Genomic DNA, 7754 nt, shown 5'->3' on the forward strand with positions numbered 1-7754 from the left:
GTAACTTTTATAACCTTGTGTTTGAAATTGCTACAACTTACATTTAAAATATCAATGAAAATATTTCTATAAAGTTCATGCTTGTTAATAAATAAGAAAAGTAAAGGAGAAAATATGAACTTACCTGTAATCATTTCTCCACAAATACTGCATTCTGTGGACCTGGGTTAAAAAATTTCCCCTGGTCCTTGGCTCCTTCCTGATACTTCTGCTGTGTGAGCCTTGACAGCTCTTTACCTACAAAATGGGTTACTCTGACCTCTTAGCACAGAGAGACTAAAAATATTGGGTATATGAGTAAATATGTATATTTTATGTCTTATTAAAAGGTTGTACTATAAAGTAACATATATTTCTAAAAATTATAAAATGTTTTATAAGTTCACCAAGTCACGTAACAATACAATTCACAATTGTTTACTTCTTTATTTCTACTAAAAAGTAGGATTTCAAAGTATTAAGAATTCTAATTAACATATGTAATTAAAACTCCTAAAATTAAAAAATAAAACATCTTTTTATGCAAAGAAGTTTTTTTAAAAAGTTATAAAGAATGGAAATGCAGTTTATTAAGGGAAATAAAGTGATTTTGACCTAAAACTGATTATTTCTAAATAAGCAAGAAAACAAGGGACAAATAAAATGGACGTAGAAAGTTGTAAAAGGTTTGGGGAAAAAGGAATCTTTAGAAAGGAATTTTATGTTGGCCAATCTGGATAAAATTGGAATAATTTTAATTTAGTAAATGAATTTTAATATCAAGAGTAATCTGGTGCAAAATTAAAATTTGTTTTTCTCTGTGAAAAGAAAGTTTTCTTAGATAATTGGTCTGGTCTTAATGCGAAATTGTAAACAAAGGTTTTCTTTACCTTTAATGCAATCTGTCTAGAAAAACAAAGGTTTTTACAACTAAGAAAGCTTCTATATTTGCCTAGGAAGTCTTAATTGTTCTGTTGGTTAAACGGATAGGTAAGCAATGCTTCACAGTGACCTATGATCTTATTTTACCAAGTGTTTTAAACATTTTTGATATTTTTGACAAACTTCCCCAAATCAAATTCTACTGTCTTTGACTCAGAACTAACTTTGAGATATGTTTCAGAGGGCCTCTGAAATATCTCAAAGATTTGCTCTCTCTACTTATGAAAAGGAGACGTTATCTAGGTTTATTTGCTACCTTAAATTACACGGGCATAATGATCAAATAAGAAGTAGTACTACGCCTTCTCTAGGTGTACACGTGTTTCAGAAATTGTGAAATTCCTAGAAATCTGGTATGTTCTGGTAAAACTGTTATCAGTCTTCATTCTATTTATTATCTCCAAATGTTGTATATCACAGAAATAATAGCCCAGTTTCCTTTGTCAATTGCATTGTACTCAGCTCTTTAACGATGTTATTTTAAGTCTTTTGTCACTTATAGTCAGTTTTGGGTTTACGCTGATTCTTTTACAAATATGTTTCATCTTCAAAGAGATTCATGGAAAGGACTCTGGTACTTACTTTAGAGTACAGTTTTCTGATACACTTTCAGATCATACCATTGAACTGGGTAAGAATCTACAGAACTCTAACGAAGAAACAGATGGCTTAATATAACTGCTAACAAAAGCTAAAGATCAAGAATGAATTCCATAGGACTGAATGGACTGATGAGGATGATTATAATATTTATGAATTTTCATTGTAAACCTTGCCAGTCCATTTGTGTTTTGCTTTTCCAGATTTAAGGAAATCCCTCAAGCTTTCTGTGACTTGCAGCAATTTGATAAAGTATACCTTTGTAAACAAAGATGACACGTTTATCTTTTTCTCCCTACCTGATCCCTTCAGAATTCAGAAACTCTTAGTGATCATTCTTATTTTCATGGCAATATAGCTATTTGCATAAGTTCAATAAAAATCTGTTCTCCTTATATCACAACACAACTAGAAATATTATATTAGCGAGGCTTTGACTGCAGTGTCATATTTGAAAGAGACACGCATAGACTCAGATATGACCAGACAGCTTTAAGGAGCTAAGATCGACTTTATGGAGCCAGTAGAGACTCTTGGAAATATCCACCTGCTACTTTCCTAGCAGCCTAACTAAGTAAGAAAGGTAACTTCCTAGTAGGTGCAGAAAACTCAAGATATTTTGGGGACCTCAAGAAAAGAGATCACCCAGATCTGTAGGCATTACAGGTGAAGTCTGATGGAAAGAACTTGAGTTGTCTTCCCAGCCCTGAGAGGGCTCTAAAATTTCAATCTGAGATTCCTTATGAAAAGTTCCAGCAAAGCAGATTTTAAAAAGCCTATATGGTCAATCATTATTGTTGTTATACATACGTAAATAATCAGGCCAAGCTTTTCTAAGCCAGACTTACTTTGCAAAAAAAATTAGCCTTAATCTGACTATATTTCGTAGAAATGAGGATGATTTGAGAGAGAAAAAGTATGTTTCAGTAATATACCTTTGTGAGTATTACTTGCTATTATTCTTAATTGTCTTTGAGGTTTTGTTGCTCACCTGTAAACTGGACTAGATCCTGATTCTTCTAGTTTCCTCCAATATCTGGCTATAATTCTCCAAACCAACCTTTTTTTTTTTTTACATTTTTTTAATTGAGTTATAGTCATTTTACAATGTGTCAAATTCCAGTGTAGAGCACAATTTTTCAGTTATACATGAACATACATATATTCATTGTCACATTTTGTTTTTGCTGTGAGCCACCACCAGATCTTGTATATATTTCCCTGTGCTATACAGTATAATCTTGTTTATCTATTCTGCTGTCCCTTCCCAATGCCCGCCCCCTTGGCAACCACAAGTTTGTATTCCATGTCTATGAGTCTGCTTTTGTTTTGTATTTATGTTCTTTTTTTTTTTTTTTTTTCAGATTCCACATATGAGCGATCTTGTATGGTATTTTTCTTTCTCTTTCTGGCTTACTTCACTTAGAATGACACTCTCCAGGGACATCCATGTTGCTGCAAATGGCATGTTGTTGTTGTTTTATGGCTGAATAGTATTCTATTGTATAAATATACCACATCAAAGTAACATTTTAAGTTTCTCTCTGTTTTTTTGTAAACTTGGAATCTCTAAGAACTAAAACTGCCATTTTCCCAAAGCCATGCAAACTAAAATTGGGCAATGTGATATAAACTTCAGAGAAATCACCATAACATCTCATGTACAGACAACCTTCCTGCCTCTTGTTGTCTGAGCCCCTCAGAAAGTTTACCTAAACACCCAACGATATCATCAGAGACATTGCAAGAGATGCTTTGACCCTGACATCTAGAAATCTTCATCCAGCTCCCCTCTTGGTACCTAATTGTGCTCAATTACAACTAGTTATACTAATCATTGTTCTATTTTATTGTCTCTTTGTTGTTTTTAAACTGTTTGTGCTTTGTATCTTTTGCTGTTGTATCATGATGCCCTCCACAGGAGTAATGGTAGTTTGGGGTCTGGAGGTGGCTAACCGCTCCTGTAAGATTCCCCCTGATGAAGCATTGTGCCTTTTGAACACCACCTGAGACTCACTTCCTACGTGGCTCCTTGCTGCTCAGTTGTGGGCATAAACTCTCTGAAGGCGTCCCTCTCGCACAACCACTTCCTTCCTCCTCCGTGGGACATGACTCTCTGGAAATGAGCCTTCCCAGTGCCAAGGGAGTTGGTACCAATGACAAATAACCAAATGGTTGATCATCAGTGCTTTGTAATGAAAGACCTTGATCAAAAGAAGGAAATATGGAGGGGAAATCAAAACGGAGCTGGTATTGCTAAGAGAGAGCTCTAAAACGGAGCCCGGAAGCCATCAAGGAAGTGTGAATTATGCACATTAGCCTGGATGGGATCTGACCTTTTGACCACTTATTGTCCTAAGGAAGGCATCCAGAACATCTGCCAGAAACTCAAGATAATTATCAGACACTTACCCTAAAATACCTTGTGACGGTCTGTCTTCTTATCTGGTCCCTGCCCTGAAACAACTCGTGATTCCTTAAGAACAAGCATTTCCTGACTCAAGTCAGAGTCAGTCACCTTCTCACCAGGAAACGTTAACAACTTCAAGGCTTTTTAGTTTTATAAGCCCTTGATACTTCCTCCTTCCCAGGACACTCTCAGTTTTACCCAAACCTATGTCTCCCAGATTGCAGTCCTTAAGACCCCAAATAAACTCTTTTCTCAATTACAGCCTTGTGCATTGTTTTTGGTAGACACTAGTTACCTTAAACCCACACAGAGGAAAGAAACAAACCCTTAATTGATCCATAATTAGCAACATGAGTACCCCTTCCCTTGAAGTCAGCGTCTTTTCTTGGGTCCGGCCATGATAATTACAACTGAGCAAACATTACTTGTTGACGGCTGTTCCAGTCTTATCAAAAAGACTTTGCAAAGCTCCTGGTTGTATGACAAGTTTAAATGCCAGCTAAGGTGTTTATTCCCATCTATGGGAGTGAAGCAAAACATCATCAACAACAAAACAGCAACAAATTACTACTTTATACAACAAATGGCAACTCATCACATCAAATAAATGAAGGAAAATGGATTATTGAATGGCTGCTGTGTTTGGAGAACTTCCTTTGCTTGGAAAGGAAGAATATTTTGGAAAACAAAAAAGTAACTATTTAGCTCCTAAATGTTTTACATCTCATGGTGAACAAGAGCTCGATATATTATTTTGACTTTCTCCAAAGCAGATCCTGAGACAAGGGTTTAAGCAGAGGGAACTTATTTGGGAAATAAGGAGGAAACAGTGAGGAGGTAGCGAGTGTGAGTCAGGAAGGGAAGGGGGAAAAGCCAAAATCGGACTCGTTGTCGAGATCAATGCTGTAGACAACTGGGGATTCCTCCTGGAGATTTCGAGAAGGGTGCAGGGTGCCTTCAGGATTATCTTCTGAAAAATAGGATGCTGGGCCATTTATCCATGAGAACTCCCCTCTTGGGTTCGTGTTTCTGTGTCTGCCACAGTCTTTCACTGTTGAGTAAGAACAACTGGGTTGCAGGGTAGGGTGGGGGACTGCAGCAGTTCCGAGCTTTGAGGGTTATGTGAAGGGGGGAATGGAACGTTCCACAACAGATTACAGGTGCTTCTGTTAGAAATCAACACTGCAATGGCTAAAAGAACGAAGTAAATTCCTGTTGCTTTGTAAATCGAGCCCACCCCCACTGCTTGCTAATTCTCTTTTCTTGTTCTATCTCATGGGTTCACTTCTCTATCTCCTAGTCTTAGAAATCACAAAGTAAGAGCTAGAAACATAGGTTTTTATTTGAAAAAAATCTTAATTTATTTTGGATGTTCTTTTAATACTCTTTTATGACACATCTGAGGGAAAAAAAAGGTCATTGTGTCTCCCAGGTTTTCAGTGTCTTTACTTCTAAAACAGATTAGATGTTTTCTAGGGTTTCTTTCAGAATTGGGCATGATTTGTGCCTTCTAAGCACGCTCATCCACCAGCTCTGCCTGCCGGGTATTCCTTCTGTAATCTGCGTGTACGCAGAGTTGTGTGCGTAAAGAGACATAATGACTTTACAGGATTACCACCAGCCATGCATGTACCCATACATTCTCCCCTTTTTACCTTCTGTAGTGCCCGAGGTTCTCACCCTGAGCTTTGATTCTTTGAGTTTAAGTTTACTTCTAGAAGGTCCATATAACATACCTAGTAGCTAAAATATATTGGGAGCAGTAAACACTATATTGGTTAAATAAATTTTCAATCTGTTTTTACTGTATAGCACAGGGAAATATATTCAAGATCTTGTAGTAGCTCATGGTGAAAAAGAATATGAAAACAAATATATGTATATTTATGTATGACTGAGGAATGGTGCTGTACACCAGAAATTGACACAACATTGTAAACTGACTGTAACTCAATTTAAAATAAAGAAATTTTAAATTTGATAATGAAGAAGAAATTTTCAATATGAGGGGAATATCCGATTGACAAATTGGTGCCCAAGAGGCAACATGTAAGCATCAGCAAGATACTGACCAGACTATCACCAGTCATACATTTCATAATACTTTCTATCGCAAAAATTCATGGGAATACATGTGTTTGAGGGGTTGCGATTGTTACTTATTGTCCTGGCTGAAGGAACCAAATTTTTCCTCATTAACTTATAATTTCCCTGATGCTCTGAATTCAAACCTTTGAGTAATCAGTTCCGGTGTTGCTCAGGCAAGCCAAGGAATTGACAGTACTTAGGAGATCCAAGTGGAATGCTGTTAAAAAGAAAAGAAAGAAAATCTTTTTGCTTCTTAAAATATTTAATTTTTCTAATTCACAGTCAAAAAACATTTCTTTATTTCTTCCACTAGTATGTGGACCATTAAGTGAAGAACAATTCTCACTTGAAAGACTTAATGAGAATAGAATAAAGTATTTAGCTTTATTCTTGTAAACACATATGCCCAATTGAATAACCAAGTGGAGAAGGAGAAGCTATTAAATATTTGCTCTTTCTTAAGGCTCTGGGCCAGGGCACTGCTTCTGCTGCTGACAAACCCCTGTCCTGGGTAGAAGCAACTGCCAGAGGGATCTGTAAAGACCCAAAAGGAATATGAGGGATCTAGGATGTGGTTTAGACGATTTCCTAGGCTTCTTGCGACATTTGCACGTTGTTTCTCCTGCTGCAAGACTGCATGTACACTACAACTTATTGTAGAATCATAAAAATCAGAATTGTAGGTTGGATCAAGATTTTCGAAATTACAGTCCATCTTGAACACGTTCATTTCTTTTGATGGAGAAGTCTATTTGTATAGAAGTTAAATTAATTTCCCACATGCCACAACTAGCCAGTGGTAGAGTCAAGACTTGAAATGAAGCTTCTGACTTCTAATGACTTCGGTAAATTAGACACAGCTCAACAACTTTGGAGCGTGAAGTATGCAGAAGTGCCGTCTCCCCGGTGGGTCCTAACGCATCACAGGGTGGACCCCAAGACGAGGGGTGGCGCCTCTGTCCTGGCCGCCTGGTCCTCAAAGCAACAGGTTAGAACTTAGACCAATGAATAATGCTTTCTGGGAAGACTATGTTAGCACTGACATTGTTTGGAACTGTGGGCATATTATTATTGCTTTCAAATTATCTGCAGACAAAGTAGGATGCCTCCCACTGCCCTGTGAGCAGTACGCCACAGGGGGCCAGTAAATTGTTCATGTCCGTGGAAGTTCCAATGCAACAATTAACTGCCACTAATTATTAGATGAAACTTAGGCCAGAAGAACTGGGAGGATGGGACGGAAATGGGGTTTAAGCACAAATCCTGCCTGTCATATAATGAATTTCTTTCCGCAGAGACATTCAAGTTCAATGATTGCCTTTGGAGTCATAAGAATATCCAAATCTGAGATGGAGAGAATAATTATTTATTTTTTACAAGCTCATCCTCTTATATATGCTAACATTTTGCTACAGGTGTTCTTGGAATAGAATAGTTGACATTTTTTCTATTGATTTAGTTAATGTTTGTTACTTTGCATTTGAAAGCAGAACTTGGCAAGTCAAATATTCAGTTTTGGCTCACGTTTTTAGCAAACAGACTGTCCCAAACACAAATGTGCTCTAAGGTTTACCGAAGTTCAGCCTCTATACCATTTGCAAATGGGCTAAGAGACACAGAAGGATGATTGGCTGGGGCGGGGTCTGCAGGTGCATAAAAGGCAGCTGAGAACATCTGGGAAGGTCAGTGCTGTCACAGTGTCAGAGCTCAGGGCTCCTCCGACTGCGCTGTCACC

Source organism: Camelus dromedarius, chromosome 1 (genome assembly GCF_036321535.1).
Source record: "Camelus dromedarius isolate mCamDro1 chromosome 1, mCamDro1.pat, whole genome shotgun sequence".
Taxonomy (NCBI): domain Eukaryota; kingdom Metazoa; phylum Chordata; class Mammalia; order Artiodactyla; family Camelidae; genus Camelus; species Camelus dromedarius.